Here is a 22,709-nt window from a genome sequence, read left to right on the forward strand (position 1 = left end):
AATTACTGCATCAATGCTGCGTGGCATGGAGGCGATCAGCCTGTGGCACTGCTGAGGTGTTATGGAAGCCCAGGTTGCTTTGATCGCAGCCTTCAGCTTGTCTGCATTGTTGGGTCCAGTGTTTCTCATCTTCCTCTTTACAATACTCCATAGATTCTCTATGGGGTTAGGGTCAGGCAAGTTTGCTGGCCAATCAAGCACAGTGATACTGATGTTTTTAAACCAGGTATTGGTACTTTTGGCAGTGTGGACAGGTGCCAAGTCCTGCTGGAGAATGAAATTTCCATCTCCAAAAAGCTTGACGGCAGAGGGAAGCATGAAGTGCTCTAATATTTCCTGCGCTGACTTTGGTCTTGATAAAACACAGTGGACCTACACCAGCAGATGACAAGGCTCCCCAAACCATCACTGATTGTGGAAAGTTCACACTAGACCTCCAGCAGCTTGGATTGTGTGCCTCTCCACTGTTCCTCCAGACTCTGGCACCTTGATTTCCAAATGAAATGTAAAATGTACTTCCATCTGTAAACAACACCTTGGACCACTGAGCAACAGTCCAGATCTTTTTCTCCTTGGCCCAGGTAAGACGCTTCTGCCATTTTCTATTGGTCATCAGTGGCTTGATACAAGGAATGCGACACTTGTAGCCCATGTCCTGGATACGTCTGTGTGTGGTGGCTCTTGAAGCAATGACTCCAGCAGCAGTCCACTCCTTGTGAATCTCCCCCCAAATTTTTGAATGGCCTTTTCTTAACAATCCTTTCAAGGCTGCGGTTATCCCGATTGCTTGTGCACCTTTTTCTACCGCACTTTTCCTTCCACTCAACTTTCCATTAATATGCTTGGATACAGCACTCTGTGAACAGCCAGCTTCTTTAGCAATGACATTCTGTGGCTTACCCTCCTTGTGGAGTGTGTCAGTGACTGCCTTCTGGACATCTGTAAAGTCAGCAGTCTTCCCCATGATTGTGGAGACTACTGAAACAGACTAAGGGACCTTTGTAAACGCTTAGGAAGCCTTTGCAGATGTTTTTGTTAATTATTCTAATGTACGGAGATAACTTTGGGGTTTCCATTGGCCCTGTGGTGGTGCCACATTCCAGCCCTCACTCCTCGGTGGCGATGAGCTCAGGGACGCAGCATATGATAGGGCACGGCTCTCAGCGCCGTCCACATGAGCTGTGACACATACAGGGCAGCCCCAGTGCAGCTCAGGTAGTGCTGTGCACGGGCTGTCCTAGAGGGTCGGGTGGCAGTGCACCGCACCGGCCTCCAGCAGGGGGCGCGCTGCCCGGTGAGCGCAGGCTCCGCCCTCAGTCCGCCCGCACAGCACACATATATATGGTAGCGGGGCTGGCACAGTCCGCACTCTCGGGCAGAGAGAGGATGTGATTTCCCGTAGTCTGCCTCCGTTTCCTCCCGATACTGGCACTGGGCACAGCCGGGGCTGCACAATACACTGATATCCCCCGCTGCGCTTTTGTTGTGCTGGAGCCGCCGGCAGGTCGGGGCGGAGAGTTGTGCGGAGACGTCATTTCTGCCCGGAAAACTTCTTCCACCTACACAGCAACCGGTGCCATGGACGGGAGGACAGGACCCGGCGCTCTGCACATGTGAGACCCCGGTAAGCACCGTGGCACTGCCGGCTGTGGGGACAGAAGCCACCGGCCTCGCGTGTACAGCGCGGACACAAACTGGACCATTCGTCCCAAGCGGCCAATCGGCGCTCAGCTTTTATTGCTGTTGGGAAGTTTGACTTTAGAAGTTGTGATGTGATTGGCTGCTGGAATGTGAGTGTGGGCTGTGGTTGGCTGACTGTCATGTGATTGTCTTTGTGTGAGAGCTGCCTTCATCGTGTGTGTGGCAGGAGAACAGTGATGGTGGGGGCGGGGGCTGCTCTTGTCAGTGGTCCCACTAAGGACTGCAGGAAATCAGCAGCGCTCCTAGTCTGGGGACATAATAAGGGGGCACAATAGAAATGGGTGATTTGTTGCTGTCCCTTTAAGAGCAGTCTGTCCAAGGACCCTCTACCTTTGGGCACTAGGAGTGGATCCCCTGCCTGAGGGTGCAGCACAGTCTACAGCTACAGGGTTCTGTCCTGGTGACACTGCCTCACCCTGTCATGGGGATGTAATGTGTCATGGTGCTGTCACCAAGCTTCCCTCCCATATACATGCTGCACAGGAAGCTGGGGGACACTTAACCCTTGTGGTGGCTAATAATGGTTCTCACCAGAAACCAAAGTGACCTCCTGCCTGAAAGTGAAATATTTCTTAGTCATGCTGTCAGTAGTGATGAGCGAGTATACTCGTTGCTCGGGTTTTCCAGAGCACGCTCGGGTGTCCTCCGTGTATTTTTTAGTGCTCGGAGACTTAGTTTTCATCGCCGCAACTGAATGATTTACATCTGTTAGCCAGCATAAGTACATGTGGGGGCTCCCTAGCAACCAGGCAACCCCCACATGTTCTCAGTCTGGCTAGTAGCTGTAAATCATTCAGCTGCGGTGATGAAAACTAAATCTCTGAGCACTAACAAACACTCGGAGGACCCCCGAGCGTGCTCTGGAAAACCCGAGTAACGAGTACACTCGCTCATCACTAGCGATAAGTAATCACATGAGGTCTGCATCCTGCCCAACAAGGTGTCGTGCTGTGTCTGCGGACGTCCTAGCATCCTCAGATGCTCGGGAAGCTGACCCTCTTGGGGACATCTGGAGGGATATGCTCTGGGAGTGGTATGGTTGCCACAGTGATCAGATCTTCCTGTGTGACTTTTGTGCCAAATTTTGGTGCGTGAGGCTGCTCTTCATAATGGTGTAGACTTGAATGTTCACATCATGGACAAACAGGATTTCCAATCAGAATGGTCCCCAATGTAAATGTGTCATGATGCTCCTGTTCTGCACCTGTACTGCCCTTGTAGAATTTAAAGGGGTACTCCAGCCCTAAGCCTCTATGGCTGATCCTCTCCATGGCTGACAAATGCTAGATCTGGGCTGGTGCTCAGCTCAATGGAGAGGTCTATGGCACCGAATAAAATGGCTGAGTACAATGTTTGGCTTTCATCTGTGCCAAAGACTCTGTAAGGAGAAACCGGGCACATGCTCTACCTCCCATCTGCGGCCCGAGGGGGAAAGTGTGCGTCCAGTGAGCCTTTCAGCCATATGTGTGTAATCCGTTCTCTATATGTCTCCCAGCTCAGATGGATCCAGTCCTGTTGGTTCTTGGCAGCCTGGCTCCTTGTTCTTCACCACAAGTATTGCTCAGATGGCACGGGACAGAATGCTTTACCCAAAATGACTTGCAGATGTGCGTTTCTTCACAATTAATAAAATGTTGGCCAAACCTGACAAGAACGTCACGGTTACTGGAGTACAAGTTGCTGTAATCAGCGTGTGTGTATATGTATATGTGTGTGTGTATGTGTGTGTGCGTGTGTGTGTATGTATATATATATATATATATATATATATATATATATATATATATATATATATATATATATATATATATATTTTACATTATAATTTTTTATTATTTTGTCTTTCTTAATCTTACAGATTAAAATTTTGGGCCGTGTGTGTTTATGTATATAATATACAATTTTTTTTTTTATCATTTGCAGTGGCCAATAGGAGCCCTTGTTTTTATCTTTCCAGCACTGTTGGTTTTTAAGCTCTTTCTTACGAGATGGCATATCCTACTAATAATGGCGGCTCTTAAGGCCCCGTCTCACTTAGCGATTTACCAACGATCACGACCAGCGATACGACCTGGCCGTGATCGTTGGTAAGTCGCTGTGTGGTCGCTGGGGAGCTGTCACACAGACCGCTCTCCCCAGCGACCAACGATCAGGGGAACGACTTCGGCATCGTTGAAACTGTCTTCAACGATGCCGAAGTCCCTCTGCAGCACCCGGGTAACCAGGGTAAACATCGGGTTACTAAGCGCAGGGCCGCGCTTAGTAACCCGATGTTTACCCTGGTTACCAAAAAAAACAAACAGTACATACTCGCCTTTCGGTGTCCAGGTCCCTTGCCGTCTGCTTCCTGCTCTGACTGAGCCGCCGTACTGTGAGAGCAGAGCGCAGCGGTGACGTCACTGCTGTGCTCTCACTTCTCACTGTACGGCCGGGAGTCAGTGAGAGCAGGAAGCAGACGGCAAGGGACACCGAAAGGCGAGTATGTACTGTTTTTTTTTTTTGGTAACCAGGGTAAACATCGGGTTACTAAGCGCGGCCCTGCGCTTAGTAACCCGATGTTTACCCTGGTTACCAGTGAAGACATCGCTGGATCGGTGTCACACACACCGATTCAGCGATGTCAGCGGGGCCTCAACGACCAAAAAAAGGTCCAGGCCATTCTGACACGACCAGCGATCTCACAGCAGGGGCCTGATCGCTGGTACGTGTCACACATAGCGAGATCGCTATGGAGGTCGCTGTTGCGTCACAAAACTTGTGACTCAGCAGCGATCTCGCTAGCGATCTCGCTATGTGAGACGGGGCCTTTAGTGCTGTGTTTAAAAAAACAAAAACAAACAAAAACCCTCTTTAGTGAACAAGAGATCTGTTTGCTTTGTAATGTGGCAGGTTGGCACTTCTAATGTCTCTGCACATACCCCCTGTATGCTAAATCTGATGAAAAGTAATCTCCAAAATCTGTTATAAAATTGATGTGTACATTGCCATTTGGCATTACATTTTGGTGGTGTGTACACTGACCTGTATTACCTGCGTATACGAGGTGTACTGTTCCTTGGTTCACCCCTGTAAGCACGCACAGGTAAAGCCAGGGAGGAAAAGGGTTAGGCCGGCGTCACACTGGCGTATTGCATCCGATGTGAGAGCATAGGATGCGATATGCTAATGACCCTCGGTTCCAGCTCGCAGCAGAGCAGGAGCCGAGTGTCATGCGTCTGTGCTCCGATTCTCTCGCACAGGGAGGATTGGAGCACAGCTGCGGAGGAGGCGGAGAAATGAATTTCTTCATCTCCTCCATTGCTGGGGTCTGCTTATAACGCACGTCACTCGGATGATGTCCGAGTGGTGTGCGCTGTCTCACTCGCACCCATAGGCTTATATGGGTGCGTGTGAGCCCAGAGTTTTCCTCGGTCCGAGACAATCACAGCATGCTGCGATTGTCTCGGACCGAAGAAAACGGCCGTCAAAAAGTCGGCTGCTGGGAGCTGCCCCATATGTTAACATTGGTCTGAGTGCAATGCGATTTTTTTATTTTTTTTTATTTTTTAATATCGCATTGCACTCGGCTGTTTAAAACGCCAGTGTGACGCCGGCCTTAGTGTCAAGGTCTTCAGTTAAAAATAGCACATTTATTAGAGAAGTACTAAGAGTTGCAACTCCAATATCAAAGATATCCAGGAAACTTGTTTCAGACTTGTATCTTTAGTCATTATGTAATGACTGACTAACACAAACTTAAAAGAGATGAACTGGAGCGTAAGTTGGTGTGTAGGCTTGTGTTTACACCGGCCACCAAACACACAAAACTAATTAAAGCAAATGGCAATAGTGCATGAAAGTAATATGGGATACTTGGCTAACATAATCTTGATCAAAAAAGTATAATATCCATCCCACCATGTCAAGGTGACTCTATTCGAGATGGTCCTAACCTCCTAGTACTAAAACCTTACCATATGGCAAGTCTCGTAATGTGAATAAGGGCTGAGAAGGACCGAGACCTGGCTAATGGACACCAGACATGGGAAGCTGTATAAATGTAATGTCAAGCTAAAGGTGGCAATCTGAAACATGTTCCATAGAGATCTTTGATACTGGTGTTGTGACTTTTTTTTTTTTTTTTTAATACTTGCCTAATGTGTTATTTTAACTACAGGGAAGAAAGAAGTTGATTCAGCTTCTGTTCCAGGCAAACTTCGTAGCATTTCTTATAGTTGTAGTCCTCTGATACCAAGGACCAGACGGACCTTAGGCCTTTATACTCATTAGATGAAAGATAGCGGAATCCTTATGATCATCTGATGTGAGTGTACGGGTCAGTAGAGAACTGTGTGCTGAATGTACATCTCGTGTATAGCCAGCTCCCGTAATAAGGATATAATACTCTGGTGGAAGGCGGTCAGGGGATGAAATCCTGAATGTACAAGGTTTGCGGGGAGGAACTATCATAAATCTGAACCATACAGTCTGCATTATTGTTCGTGGGCACATCCCGTTTCCACTAAATGTTGGTGCACTTCTGCCCCTCCAGTATGTAGATGAGCATATACAGTAAATTAGAAAATTGCTTTAGAAACTCTGTCAGTACTGGCTGTATGCCAGACCTCAAGGAAACCATTACAACTCATGACTCGTGGTCCGGTCACTCTATGTGTAGTTTCATTAAAGGAGGCATTCACATAACTAACTTTAATGTCAGCCATGCCTGCATGTCATCTTCTGTCTCTAATCTAACATCCAACAATATTGACCCTGGGAGTTCACCATCTTTCTTAAAATAAAAAAAAAATAAAAAATCTTGCCTGGAGAATCACTGAGGGTTTATATTTATTTTTTTAATTTTAGCTATTCAGTAGAAGAGAGCTGAACAGGTGTTTTTTTTTTTTTTTTCCTTCTTTTCATAGCTGTTATTTGTACCCAAGAAAGTAACTAGAGTACAGACCTGATATGCTGTCCCTGTCAATCCTTCTAAGAAATGTATGAACAAATTAGCTCCCATTTTCAAGGTAAAAGTGGTTTGGCACTGAATAGACGATGCTCGCCTGGGTAGAGTCACACCACCTACACCCAGTCTTTATCTGAATGATAAATAGCCAGGAGGAATAATGAAGGAACACTACAGTTTTAAGAATGTGCTTCTTAATTGTGATGTCAATTGTTGTAGTTGTTAAAATGGGCCATGCCTGCTCTCCTAACAGGCCCCGTGTGGCCCATCTAGTATCGTGATGCCCCTTCTAACGTCTGTCTGAAAGACGTCTTACTGATTGTACTATATAATAATTATATAACTACAGGAAAGCATATGACTCAATGGCACACACATGGATCTGTGAATGCTTGGCTCTCTACAGTGTCAACAGTAAATTAAGAACCTTCCTCAGAAACTCAATGGGGCTATGGAGAACAACATTGGAAGTCACTTCAAGACAATTGGCACAAGTGAGCTTCAAATGCGGCATATACCAAGGGGATGCACTGTCCCCATTGCTGTTCTACATAGGCTTGAACCCCCCCAGTCAGATAATTACAGAGTCTGGCTATGGATACAAGTTCAAAAGTGGAAGCACCATCAGCCACCTCCTCTACATGGATGACATCAAGCTGTATGCGAAAAACGAACGAGACCTCAATTCACTGATTCACCTGACAAGGATCTACAGCGAAGACTTTGGGATGTCCTTCGGAGTGAAGAAGTGCTCCTGGTTGGTAATAGAGAGGCAAGGTAGTCAAGACTGATGGAGTGAAATTACCAGCAGGGCACATAGCAGATGTACAGACATTCTACAAGTACCTCAGAATCCCACAGGGATATGGTATCCATGATGAGGAGGCAAGGAAAGAAGCAACATACAAATACCATCAAAGGGTAAGACAGGTCCTGAAGAGCCAGCTCAATGGGAAGAATAAAATCCGCACCATCAGTACATATGCCCTACCAGTTATCAGATACCCTGCTGGCCAAAAGAAGAAATGGAAGCTGCAGATGTGAAGACACGAAAGCTCCTCACAATGCATGGAGATCTCCACCCGAAGTCTAGCACACAAAGATTGTATGCCAACAGAAAGGAGGGTGGTCGAGGCTTGACAAGCATCCAAGCCACCATCACGGATAAATCAAGGAGTATCCAGGAATACATCATAAAAATGGCACCAAAAGATGTGATGCTGAGAGCCTAGGTCAGCAACAACAACAGATCTGGAAGGAAGAACATGGTAATACAGAACCCATAGAAATAAGACTCGGACAATCAAGTTGGAAATCAGTGGTTGTGGTGTTTATTCAGGGTTAATGAACAACTTAAATAAAGAATAAACCAACACCATATAAACTTTAACCGAACCAATCCGCCCATATACTGGACAATTCCCCCCCCCCCCACAAACAGCCACGACAAGGAAATGACATATAAATCAGGGAGGGAGGGTGGGATCTTCTTTCATCATAAAACGCTGTAATGAGCATAACTGAGGAAAACTGGCATTTTTATAGCAAAATTTCTCCCTCTCTGTATTCAAACTGCTAATCAAATTGCAAAAAAAGAGCTCCAAAAAACTGGATAAAACCAGAAACAACTAGTGACACACAGCTAAAAGCTTGTAGGATAGCTGCGGAGACACCATCACGTGTTTCTCAACGCAAGCAGTGAATAGCCAGACCTTTCCCCGGGAAGGAACAACCACGGGAAGGGCAGCATCCAATAAAGGAAAACATCCAATACAGGAAAACCACCTATGCCAAGCATGGTATCCATCCACAGACAGCTGTTTCGGGGTGTTTGCCCCTCATCAGTGTGGAGTAGGAATCTGGCTATTAGGAGCAGTGCCTAGTAAAAGGCTGTAAAGGCACAGATGATTGACCTCGGGGAGACCAAAACATCTGAACACCGCGGAGACACCATCACGTGTTTCTCAACGCAGTGATCCAGAACACTGCCCCCATCCCTTATGGGAAATATGCAAATGCATGTAGGATAGCTGCGGAGACACCATCACGTGTTTCTCAACGCAAGCAGTGAATAGCCAGACCTTTCCCCGGGAAGGAACAACCACGGGAAGGGCAGCATCCAATAAAGGAAAACATCCAATACAGGAAACCACCTATGCCAAGCATGGTATCCATCCATAGGTGGTTTTCCTTCCCGTGGTTGTTCCTTCCCGGGGAAAGGTCTGGCTATTCACTGCTTGCGTTGAGAAACATGTGATGGTGTCTCCGCAGCTATCCTACATGCATTTGCATATTTTCCATAAGGGATGCGGGCAGTGTTCTGGATCACTGCGTTGAGAAACACGTGATGGTGTCTCCGCGGTGTACAGATGTTTTGGTCTCCCCGAGGCCAATCATCTGTGCCTACACAGCTAAAAGCTGACCTTTGACCCACAATAAACAAAGTGAACCAAGTGGTGCTTCACAGAACAGGTGTCTAAAATTAGAGAACAAATCAAAATAGTTCACAGGGTCCGTGTTCCATGTGACTCCCCCCCCCATACTGCGCCACGAAGGGGGGGTGCTTACAGGAACATGAAGTGCCATGGCAAGACAAGCCGCTGCATGGGATGTACCACTAACAGATAATGGAGGTGATTAATAGGGAGAAATCCTACCAATGGCTGGAGAAAGCTGTTCTCCGAGACAGCACAGAGGCTCTAATCATAGCCACACAAAAGCAAGCACTATGTACCAGATTCTTGGATGCAAATTGCCTCTTCAGAGAGAGAGGACTTGAACTATGAGCGCCACCTGTTGGAAGTAGCAATCCTACAAATCGCAATCAACCCTTTAGAAACGAGTCGTGCGATATGACTTAAAAGCCAAATCAGAAATTCAATTTGCAGACACTGTGTTTTGGGCTGTTGGCCCTCGTCAGAACAAAGTATGAGATCTGATGTGGCTAGGTGCGAGACTCTGGATTGGGGTCTAAGGGGTAAGATTTCTCCTTGTGGAGAGTAACATTCTGGCTTGTCAAGGTAAGGAGGCTTATTCACCGTGCAATGCTCCTCTGGGAAATTTTATCAAGTCATTTTGCACGACTCGTTAAAGGGTTGATTGTGACTTGTAAGAGCGCTAAATCTAGCAGGTGGCGCTATAGAGTTAATCGCTCTCGCTCTCTCGCTCTCTCACTCACTCACTCACAGAAATTGCCGTGGCAAGCCAGAGCTGCTAAGTCACTCTCCACAAGGAGAAATCTTACTCCTCAGATCCATAGAAGCAGGAATATACCAGACAAGACCCAAGGTGCATACTATGCACGCAGGAACAGCATGTACCGAACCCCACAACCAAGTATCAGGAATTGTATACAGGAACATCTGCACAGCATATGGGTAAAGTCCCCCTAAGTCAAAGTGGGAGACTCCAGAGAAAGTGGTGGAAAAATAAAGGGCTAAAATTCGGTGGGACTTCAAGATCCAGATGGATAAGCAGGTGCTGGCTGACCAACCAGACATTGTGATAGTAAACAAGGATCAGAAGACAGCAATGATATAGATGTGGCAGTGCCAAGTGACAGCAACATCAGAAAGAAGGAATATGAGAAGCTGGAGAAATACCAGGGCCTCAAAGGGTAACTGGAGAAGATGTGGAAGGTGAAGGCAACAGTGATTCCAGTGGTGATAGGGGGTCACTGCTCCAAGTGCTCCTAAGTAGGGAAAATGGGTACAACAGATCCCAGGAGCAACATCTAAATTCTGTCCAGAAAAGCGCAATGCTGGGAACAAATAAGATCCTGTGCAGAACCCTCACTCTTAGGCTGCCGTCACACGTTGAGTATTTGGTCAGTATTTTTCATCAGTATTTGTAAGCCAAAACCAGGAGTGGAACAATTAGAGGAAAAGTATAATAGAAACCTATGCACCACTTCTGTATTTATCACCCACTCCTGGTTTTGGCTGAGAAATACTGATGTAAAATACTGACCAAATACTACTAGTGTGACGGCAGCCTTAGACCTATGGAAGAGGACCCGAGAATGAGAAATGACAAAATATAGATCTTTAATTTCAGCACAATTTACCCTTTGCAGCCTCTTTAGTAACCATTATAGCGTAATTCTAATTTCCGTTGATTAGTCAGGTACTTGTCCCAAATCTCTAGGGCCAAGTGTACTAACTTTTTGTACTAGTTAATTTTACACAAGTAGCACTCCTAAAGATAAAGCTATGTTGGACAGTACAAGAATGCATGTCACATTCTCCGAAGAGGAAACCATTGCCATTTCCCTTAATAATTCAATTTTCAACCTCAGGAAATGACTCTGTAATTTATGGGTTGTTGAGGCACGTTCTGTACAAGGAGTCATGCCTCAAATCATCCATTATCCCATACCTTACTCAGCAGAACCTTAAGAAGCATTCCCAACAGTTATATATATTTTTAACGATGTATTGTAAGTGAGTTAATATACGCTACTTGTTGATCACCATCTTCCCTGGTTTCTGGCAACACTCCAGTCCTCTTTTAGGTCTCATGACCACAAATAAGACACTCCTCACCACACAGGGGTTTGTGTGGGCCTGAAGGCCCCTTCAGGGACTCCATAGGCTTGCACTGAGAAAGTGGCACCACCCCATATGACCCCTGTGTGAGCCGGCAAAGAAGACAAGCACTCATGTTGCCTAGAAGGGTGGAGCGATGTGGGAAAATTGTGATCTGTGACTATATTACCGCACTTACACTACATTATGTAACGCCTGGGAGACCGAGGTACCCAGCACCAGATCAATGAGGTCCGTCTCTTGAGGGGGGATGTCACTAGTGGCTTGACCCGGTGCTGTGGCCTCAGGCGATGCACAGTGTAAGGGGTATCATGAAGGAACAGACACTTACTTGATCAGCAGCAGGTCCTCACAGCTGTGATGACCCCGATCCTGGATCGATGGCTATTGTCCAAATGAAAGACTGAGGCGCTGAAACGTTTAACCAGTTTACTTCAACACAAAGGGGATTGCAATCAGTACTGTCACCGGAGTCTGTTTAAGAACTCTGAATTACTCTGACCCTGTCAGGATTTCCACCTCTTATTATGCGCAGTTTCTGTATGGCCCTGCTGCTGTATGTGAACTGGCTGCCGACCCAATCTGTCTCTTCTGTGCTCTGGTTTGACTGTCAACCCAAGTCCTTTTTGTCGGCTTACCCCCTCTGGGAGTACTGCTGAACTCTGTGTCTGTTGCTGCGTCTTACCCTGGTGAAGCCGATATCACCTCACTTCCTTCCGGTTGATGTATTATATATAATAAATATAGCCACGGATCCGGTATCCGTCTCTGCCCCTATTCTGGGTAGAGGTTATTGCTACCCGGTTCTCACAATGTACTTTTTCTCTATTCCTCTTTTCCTACTATGGGTATTACAGGCCTATAATCCGTCATAGGGCTGTTAGGAGTTCAGTTATACGACCTCACTTTCAGCTCCTCAACACAACTGCCAGTCCCTCTCTCAGACCAGAATAGATCAAGGGGAGTCTCTGGAGCTCCCCCTTCTGGCCGGAGATGGTAGTGCAGTCTTGCTATTTTAATATTTGTATTTGGTGTCAATAACTATTTTTGTGGCAAATACCCCTAGGGGCGCCACAATTACATAGACAGGACTGGGAAAAAAAAAAGTTGAGTGCTTCTTTGAGGCTATGTGCACACGTTGCAGATTTGGCTGTGGATTCCCAGTGGATTGGCCGCTGCGGATTCGCAGTAGTTTTCCATACGGTTTACAGTACCATGTAAACCTATGGAAAACCAAATCTGCAGTACAAATGCTGCGGAAAATACCACACGGAAACGCTGTGGATTATTTTCTGCAGCATGTCAATTCCTTGTGCGGATTACGCAGCGTTTTACACATGCTCCTCAATAGGAATCCGCAGGTAAAATGCAGTGCGTTTTACCTGCGGATTTTTCAAAAACGGTGCAGAAAAGTCCGCACACGAATCCGCAAAGTGGGCACATAGCCTAAAGATCACAGGGTATGTTTACGTTGAGCCTTAAATGGAATGGTCCTGCTGCAATGTCACTGAACGCCATTTATCCCAACATCCAATAGATTGCATCACTTGTCTTTTGCTGATGCTCCCCCATGGGGATCCAGTTTTTAGTTTTTATTACAGTCCAGAGTTTATTCACATTGCTGTTGCATTCTGGGCTTAAAGGGGTTGTCAACTACTGATACAGATCACCTTTTCTTAGGATAGGTCATCGACATCACATGGAGGGGGGTGGGTTTGGCACACTCACAAGTTACCTGTTTTCAGTTGAGGATACTGCAGGTCACATCCGTTCCTGGCAGCGGCCACTAAACAATGTCACGGAGCTGTGGGATTTCAGTCCATACACTGTGTGCATCTAGTCATTACTGGAGCTGGTAACAAGTGATGACACACCGTCTGCCTTGTCTCATTAGTGCATTCTGGCAAGCATGGTGTGTACACCAGATACTGTAATCTGATCAGGTACGGGCTGAGGCTATTCAGCCCTGGCATTTGAAATCACACAGGCCCATGGTGTCCCCATCCCCAAGCACCAGATGGGATATATTTCTAATATTACCCTGGATGGAGGAAAGAAAGATTTACTACAAGACCAATATGTCTAATGATACATGTGGCCTGCTGGGGTAAGTGTCTGAGTCAGCGACTTTGTGCTTCATCACAGCTTTTAACAGTATGGGTGTCTTGAGACACCAATTCTGTTAATAACATACCAGACAAGGCAGTCCACAACCAGACAGGCCCTTCTGGCATTTTCCAGATGGCCAGTCCGGCCCTGAATCTGTTGTAGGGAAATTGGCTACCCTACGACATAACAGCCACTCAAACATGTGTGACGCTTGTCTACAGGCTCCACCACTGACTCCTCAAGAAAATTTGGAAGCTAGCATATCTGTTTTCTGATGGCTCTTGAAACTGATTAGTGTAGGTCCCTTCACCCTATAGACTATAAAGGGAATCTGCCATGTACTGTAATATGTGATCAGTATGATATAGAGTTAGGATCCCTGTTTCCAGCAACGTATCGCATACTAGGCTGGCTGCTGTGGTTTAGATAATCTCCTGCTAATAAAGCAGATTTTATCACTGGAGAACTATTAAACCTGCTGCCATGTAGTCTTCCATGTTCGTGAGCTCTATATAACCCCACCACTGATGGACACCTTTCTGCGCCACTATGTATGGGTAGAAAGCCATCACTCGGTGGTGTGGGAGTGTTTATAAAGGACTCTGTATTTAGGGAACTGCTAAATCCTGTAGCAGATAAAAAAAAAAACAAAAAAAAAACCATTTTATCAAGTCTCAGATAGCAGGCCAGTAAGTGATACATTGCTGTACTCGGTTTCTGCTCCTACATCAGATGTGGTAGCAACCTGGTGACAGATTGCCAGCTGCAGTGACAGCCAGCCAGAAGATGTCCTAGTACAAGGCAGCCATTTCAACGTATGGTTAGTTCTCCATGTAATACAAGCAGGGGCGGACATATCATTGGTGCAGCCTCATAGGGGCCCAAGAGGTAAGGGGGCCCATTTCCACCTACAACAGGTGGAATTGTGCATTATGAGGAGCTGTTGGACTTAAAAGGGTCCATTTACTGGTCTTGTATAGGGGCACTCTTCTGTCTGTGTCCACCAGTGAATACAAGGACAACTTAAGTGCCAGATGTGGACACGTACATTTTATCTTATAGCAAGGGCAGTCCAGGCATGTGGACTGGTCTTCACAGGACGCTATTGATTACTGCTCTAGTTTGATGCTACTGCATTATAGAAGCTTTCATTTTTCTGGTTAATTGCTGTTAGATTTGCAGTTCACGATATATTAGTGATGAGCAAGTGTACTCGTTGCTCGGGTTTTCCCGAGCACGCTTGGGTGATCTCCCAGTATTTGTTATATTTGTTAGTGTGTTGTAGAGATTACGTTTTCATCGCCGCAGCTGAATGATTTACAGCTACTATCCAGCCTAAGTACATGTGGGGGTTGCCTGGTTGCTAGGGAATCCCCACATGTAATCAATTGACTAATAGCTGAAAATCAATCAGCTGCCGCGATGAAAACTTAATCTCCGAACAAATACTCGGAGACCACCCGAGCAACGAGTACACTCATCACTAATAATAATATAATATAATTTTTGCTTTCAAGCCTGCAGAACTGCTATAAGCAATTTCCTGTGGAAATGAGGGAAGTTCAGTGTAAAGTGATGGCTGTAAAACGTACTCTTTAGTAGCAAGTGTGTTTTGGCCAAGAGGTGGGAAATAATACTCGGGTCACATCTAATATATAAAGGTGTGTGTGTGTGTGTGTGTGTGTGTGTGTGTGTGTGTGTGTGTGTGTTTCCGGGATTGGCATCTGCGCTGTCGCAACTACAGCCACAAAATTTTGCACAGTCACACGTCTGGACCCCGAGAGCATCATAGGCCATGTTGTGAGATGAAATTTTAACCCCGCACATTCCAATTCACCAAACAATTTCTCTTACCCCCATGACTGCACCACGGAGAGAGGGATCTGCCCTCAGGGACAGGAGACCTACAGGTGAAAAAGGCGGTACCTCTCTCCCACATCAGTTTGGTTTCCTGTCCCTGACGGGGAACCTGCAGCATGATCGTCGTGGGATGCCGGGGGTCCATCTGTGCGGTTAGTGGCAGCGGGGGGCCCTGCTTCATGACGATGGGTATTCCTCCCCGAGGGCCACGTTCCCAGGGTCGGCGGGCCTTGTACGTGAGCAGGGGAGAAGCAGTGAAGAAAAGATCCAGTCTGCTTCTCCCCCATAAGGAACTAGCAGCCGATAATAGGTGACGGCGGTCACCTGGTGCCTTACCGCCGGTTATGCAGCCGGAATGCTCGTCCGGGGGGCTCCCTGTGCTGGCGGGCGCTTGGGACCCTAGGGCTGGAGCTGGCGTCTCCGGCGTGGTGTAAGGGCCAGGGGATCGCAGAATGGCCACGCTCCCTCCTGGAGCAACATGGCGGCGGAATGCGCACGCGCTTTCGCGTACCGAGCACAAAGCATTCTGGTAGTCCCAGAATGCTCGGCGCAGGGGTCACTTCCGGGGCGGCGCACGGTATCTCTGGGTAAAGCGCCCAGCTGTGCGCCGCCCCGCTTATACATATAAAGAGGGCAGAAAACAGATGGCCGGTGCTCAGGAAGGTCTCTGTTTTGGTCCTGGTGGTAAGAACACATGAACTGACCTGATAGGTAAACCAACAATAAGGACAAGCTCTGGGGATGTGGGAACTTTATTGACCGCAATCCTGATCCTATCAACACACACTATAGGCAGCCGTGGAGCGTACCTGACTCTGCCTAGACGCCTCTTCACAGCCTGAGAAACTAGCTACCCCTAGAGAGAAACAAAGCCTCACTTGCCTCAGAGAAATTTTCCCCAAAGTGTAGGCAGCCCCCACAAATAATAACGGTGAGTTAAGGGGAAAACACAGAAATGAAAACAGGTTTTAGCAAATGAGGCCCGCTAATAACTAAATAGTCAGAAGATAGCAAGGGATCTGTGGGGTCAGTATAAAATACTACAAAAATTATCCACGCAGAGAATACAAAAAGACCCCCACACCGACTCACGATGTGAGGGGCGCAACTCCGCACCCCAGAGCTTCCAGCTAACAATCAAATAGCATATACGCAAGCTGGACTGAACTCATCATATACTGAGAAACATTTTCAAAAAGCAATGAGCAAAAATGGACTAGCATGAACTTAGCTTCTCCACGAGGAGACAGGTCACAGGGAAGTCCCAGAGAGATCTGAACCAGTACTGAATACAACGACAGCAGGCCACAAGTAAAGGTACAAGTGGAGTTAAATAGGCAGCTAGCCTAGCAGGAAACGAGGCAGCTGGAGTCCAGCTACAGACCAGCCGTAACACTCAAAGCCACCAGAGGGAGCCCCTGAACAGAACTCACAAAGTACCACTCATGACCACAGGAGGGAGCCCGAGAACGGAATTCACAACAGGTCTCACCATGAGTGAGGTAGAGCAACCGGCAGAAGAAATTCTGCAGTCCCCGCTTAAAAAGCGCCAACCTCACAGCAGCAGCAGCAGCACCATCGCCAGCAGCGGCGACAGCACGGTGCTTCTTCCCAGCGTCGCAGCTCGGGATCTCAACGCAGCAGAGGCTCGGGTGGATCCAGCAGACCAGTAACTGTTCAAGTTGAGGAAGCTACTCCTATGCCAGAACCAGTATCCCCCTTAAAATAGGAGGGTAAGTGATCTTCGTGAATGCGCAGTTTCTAAAAGGGGTTTTATTGTGTTTTTCTTAGGGGAAGAAATGTACAGCGAAAACCAGGCATAGAGTATGCCCGATCTGCTCCGTAGAACTGCCCACTGCATGGGTAAAGAAACTCTGTGCCAGATGTATAGAAAATACCATTTCCGAAGAGTCCCCAATATTCGCATCCAACGTAAAACAATTAATTAAATCCCAGGTAGAGGATGCGTTAAGAAGTGCCAAAGGCTTTAAAAAAAAAAAAAAAAAAAAGAAACGTAGATCCAAACATAGGTCCCCGGAGCCAAGTTCTAGTGAGGAAGATAGCAATACGTCTAATTCAGACAGTTCGCTTTCCTCTCTATCATCCTCTTCTTCCTCTGAGGGAGGTCGCAATTGCTTTCCTATTGAGGAGACAGACGCTTTGGTAAAAGCGGTAAGAACTACCATGGGGCTAGTAGAGACTAAATCCAAAAAAACCGCACAGGACTTTGTTTAGCGGTCTGGAACAAAGGAAACGTAGAGCGTTTCTAATAAATGATAAAATACATGCCTTAATAAAAAAAAAGAATGGAGAAGACCAGACAAAAAAAGTCCTCTTAACCCCGAAAAGGAAATATCCTTTTGATGACCCAGCCTGTTCTGGAGTAAAGCACCGAAACTGGATGTCGCTATAGCAAAAGCGTCGAGAAAATTTGCTTTACCTTTTGAAGATATGGGGACCCTAAAGGACCCTATGGATAAGAAGGCTGAGGTATTTCTAAAAGGTGCTTGGGAAGCCGCGGGGGGGTGGACTAAAACCTGCTATAGCCGCCACATGTACTGCCAGAGCATTAATGGTGTGGTTGGACCACCTACAGTCACAATTAAAAGATAAATCCCTGAGAGAATCAGTATTAGATTCAATCTCAATAATGAAAGGAGCAGCGGCGTTCCTAGCGGACGCATCTATAGACTCTGCAAGACTGGCGGCAAGAGCTGCTTCTTTTTCAAATGCAGCTAGAAGGGCTTTATGGCTCAAATGCTGGCCGGGGGACCTTCAAACAAAGTGCAAATTATGTTCCATACCCTGTGAGGGAATTTCTATTCGGCCCTACCTTAGATGATATCCTAGAGAAAGTGGGGGACAAGAAGAAAGCCTTCCCGGGGTTCCCTAACCAGCTATATAAACGGTCCTTTCGGAACAGGAAATTCATGCGTAGAAGGCCCCCAAAAAAATCAGAAAGAAGGATGGGACAATAAATTTAAGGGGAAAGGCTACTTGTTCAACAAGCCTGACACCAAGAAACAACCCCAATGAAGGTGGTCCCCAGGTTGGAGGAAGACTGGCACACTTTCTTCCAGCCTGGGAAAGAATATCAGGGAGCCTATGGACCCTAAATATAATAAAAACGGGGCTGAAACTAATTTTTCATACAATGCCGTCTCGTCACTTTGTCATGACACCACAGAGGAAAACAAGCCGAACAGCTCAGCCTTCAAAAGGAGATACAAATGCTTCTAGCAAAGAATGTCCTACAGGAGGTCCCAAGCCAGGAGAGAGGCATGGGATTCTACTCTCCTCTGTTTCTTTGGATGAAACCGGATGGAACTTGCAGGACAATAATAAATTTAAAAAAATTTAATCAGTACCTAGTGACGGAGAGTTTCAAGATGGAAACAATAAAGACATGTGTGAGCACTCTTTATCCGTCTTGTTTTATGACTGTCATCGATTTTAAAGGAGGCATACTACCATGTGCCCATACACCCAGACTACCAGAGATTTCTCAGAGTGGTGGTATTAATGCAGGGAGAGTTAAAGCACTACCAATACAGGGCCCTTACCCTTCGGTCTAGCCATAGCCCCGAGGGTATTCACGAAGTTGATGGCAGAGGTCATGGCTCACATAAGAGAGCAAAACAGATTAATAGTTCCTTATTTGGACGACCTCCTGGTAGTTGTCAAAACTCCCCTCCACTGCACTCTACAATTAAACAAAGTAATGACATCCCTGACGAATCTAGGTTGGATGCTAAACCTAACAAAGTCAAGAATCATTCCAACTCAAGTACAACAATACTTGGGGTTAATAATAGACTCAAACCGGCAAGAATGCCGCCTTCCAGGGGAAAAAGTTTCAAATATGGTCCAACTGATAGAACAACTCAGGAAGTCTCCAGTAGTAACTCTACGCAAAGCAATGTCCATACTGGGATCGATGACAGCCTGTCTTCCAGCAGTCCAATGGGCCCAGAGTCACACCAGAGACCTCCAGTGGGAGATCTTAGAAGCAGATTCTATGTTAAAAGGGGATTTAGAAAAGCACTTAAAAATCTCCTTGCAAACAATACATTGCCTAGGTTGGTGGGTGGATCCACCCACCATCTAACCAGGGGTGTTCCATGGGTATGGCCAACATCTATAACCCTAACCACCGACCCGAGTCCTTGGGGTTGGGGGGCTCATGTGGACAACTAGGTTGCTCAAGGGCCATGGTCGGAAGAGGAAAAACTGGGTTTTTCCAATATGAAAGAACTTCTAGCGGTAAAATATGCATTCATCTACTTCCTAAACTCCCTCCATTCCCATCACGTCAGGGTATTATCGGACAACAAGGTGTTGGTGGCCTACTTGAATCACCAGGGGGCACGAGATCGCGTACGCTGATGGAAGTAACAAAATCCATCCTATTATTAGCAGATGCCAATCTGTTGTCACTGTCAGCCCTTCACATCAAAGGGACGGAGAACCAAACTGCAGATTTTCTAAGCCGAACACAACTCAAACAGGGAGAGTGGGAGTTGAATCAGGCAGTCTTCAACCACATAGTACAATTGTGGGGTCTTCCAGAAATAGATTTATTTGCGAACAACCAGAACCGAAAGACTCAGGCCTTTTGTTCAATAGACCCAAGCAGGAATCCAGTAGCCCTAGATGCCTTTTTAATTCCATGGAATTTTCATCTAGCCTATGTGTTTCCCCCAATAGCGCTAATTCCTTTAGTGTTGAAAAAAATCAGAGAGGACGGAGCGAGAGTCATCATGGTAGCTCCTTTCTGGCCAAAGAGGGCATGGTTTCCATGGCTAAGGATAATGTCTGTAACAGATCCCTGGGTCCTTCCAGAAATTCCGAACCTGCTGTATCAGGGGCCGGTAAATCACCCGCAAGTAAAGAACTTGCATATGATGGCTTGGAATTTGAAAGAAGCCTTCTAATCAAGAGAGGGTTCTCTTCAAATCTAGTCGCCACTCTCCTGCTAAGTAGAAAACCAGTGACTACTAGAGCGTATGGGAAGGTTTGGCGAAGATTTTTATCAGCATCAGGTGCCAATTTATCTGAGGAAATCCCAATTAAAAAAGTGCTAGAATTTCTTCAGAAGGGGCTAGAAAAAGGCTTAGCAACGAGCACGCTTAAAGTCCAGGTAGCAGCTTTGGGCACCCTTTACAACTGTGATTTTAGCAGGGAATTGCTGGGTAAAAAGATTCATTAAGTCCTCGACCAGATCTAGACCAGTGGTACACCATACTACACCTCCCTGGGATTTAAATTTAGTCCTCTCTGCACTGACTAAAGCACCTTTTGAGCCACTGTCACAAGCCTCTTTAAAAATATCGCTTAAAACCTCCCTTCTTGTGGCGTTAACGTCGGCACGGAGGATTAGTGACATGCAGGCCCTATGAGCGTATCCACCTCTGACACGTATACTAGATGACAGAGTAATCCTTAAAATCGATCCATCCTACCTTCCTAAAATGGCATCACATTTTCATAGATCTCAGGAGATCTCGCTACCCTCCTTCTGTCCAAACCCCAGAAGTGAGAAAGAGGAACATCTACACACACTAGACGTTAAGAGATGTTTAGTCCAATATCTAGTGGCCACAAGAGACTATAGGAAGGATAGGGCTCTGTTTGTGTGTTTCCAGGGTCCAAATAAAGGGCATAAAGCATCGAAGGCCACTCTTGCAAGATAGATAAGGGACGCCATCATCCTCTCGTATTCATCAAGTAATGAGGACATTCCAGAGGAAGTCAGATCTCATTCAACCAGATCGGTGGCGACCTCCTGGGCAGAGAGAGCAGGAGCATCAATCGAACAGATATGTAGGGCGGCCACTTGGTCGTCTCCTTCCACATTTTTTTAAGCACTATCAATTAGACTTGACCCCCTCTTCAGACCCCACTTTCGGCAGAAGGGTTCTAGAGGCAGTGGTCCCTCCCTAATGAACATCTAAGAAATTCTCTCCGTTATGCCGTCATGGGGGTAAGAGAATACGGTAGTTACTTACCGATAACGGTATTTCTCTGATCCCATGACGGCACCCGTACATTCCCTCCCTTCACGTGTGAGTGTGAACACTAGAGTTAGTCTTAATACTTAGTCACGCGGTGCCTCTGATAAGTTAAAATTAAAAGTTTTTGTTTGATAACGTTTAAGTTACATATGAAGTTCTGTTAAGGCTCTGTAAACCAACTGATGTGGGAGAGATGTACCGCCTTTTTCACCTGTAGGTTTCCTGTCGCTGAGGGCGGATCCCTCTCTCCGTGGTGCCTTCATGGGGTCAGAGAAATACTGTTATCGGTAAGTAACTACGATATTTGCCCCTATCTACATAATGGGGAAAAATTGAAAGGAAAAGTGTTGGAGACAAATTGACAGCTGCCAGATGTGAACATGGGGGACTTAAAGAATGAGAGCGATGGCGCCGAAGAGTATATACCATACAGTTGCTAAGGTGGGGCCCCGACATGGGATACTCCCCACACACGGGGATATGAACACACACACACACAAAATGCGCCACACACTACCACGTGCTTGAACACATATACCACCCTCAGCACACATTTCGTCACACATACACCAACCTCGCCACATAAAAGTCGAAACACAAAAGTCACCGCTCAAAACTCGCCACGCGCAAAACTCGCCACATGCAAAAGTCGCCACACGTGCAAAACTTACCTCATGGAAAACTCGCCACACACAAAACTTGCACACGTGGAAAAATTGCCACATGCAAAAGTTGCCTCACACAAAACTTGCACATACGCAAAACGTACCACACAAAACTCGCCACTCACAAAACTCGCCATGCGCAAAACTTGCTGCACACAACTTGCTACACTAACCTGTCACATGCAACTCGACAAAGTTGCTACATGCATGTCGCCACACAACTCATCTCACAAAAGTCGCTACATGCATGTCGCCACACGCAACTCAACACACACAACTTGACACATGAAACTCGCCCTAAAACACACACAAGTCTGGTATTATCCTTCAAAAATAAAAATCTGATTAATAAGCAGACAAGCTACAAGAGCAACAAATGTACCATATAGGAAATATGGCAGCTGTCAGTCACATGACCTGTCTATTAGGTGTATGTGTGAGCTAATATATACTGCCAGGGGGGAGGGCTTCCTGTTGGCTGGGGATTTATCGGGCTGACAATTTAGCTTACAAATACTGAGGCAAAAATACTGACCAAATAACGTGTGAACGAGGTCTAATACAGGAGGAGATGACACACAGATATATAATATATACAGGAGAAGATGACATACAGGTATATACTATGTACAGGGGAGATGACACAGAGGTATATACTATATACAGGAGCAAATGACACACAGGTATATACTATATACAGGGGAGATTACATACAGGTATATACTATATACAGGAGAGATGACACACAGGTATATACTATATACAGGAGGAGATGACATACAGGTATATACTATATACAGGAGGAGATGACATACAGGTATAGCTAGTATATAAGAGGAGATGACATACAGGTATATACTATATACAG

General features: G+C 46.3%; 1 protein-coding gene across 1 annotated transcript in view; it reads left to right on the forward strand.

The window, feature by feature from the left end:
• Nucleotides 1-1,363: 1,363 nt before the first annotated feature.
• Nucleotides 1,364-22,709, forward strand: part of CEMIP2 (cell migration inducing hyaluronidase 2) — a 142,917-nt gene continuing 121,571 nt past the window's right edge. The window contains exon 1 of the mRNA XM_077249053.1: nucleotides 1,364-1,624. The gene's annotated coding sequence lies outside the window, so the exon portion shown is untranslated. The remainder of the gene's footprint in view (nucleotides 1,625-22,709) is intronic.

The sequence above is a fragment of the Ranitomeya variabilis genome, chromosome 1, assembly GCF_051348905.1.
Source record: "Ranitomeya variabilis isolate aRanVar5 chromosome 1, aRanVar5.hap1, whole genome shotgun sequence".
NCBI lineage: Eukaryota > Metazoa > Chordata > Amphibia > Anura > Dendrobatidae > Ranitomeya > Ranitomeya variabilis.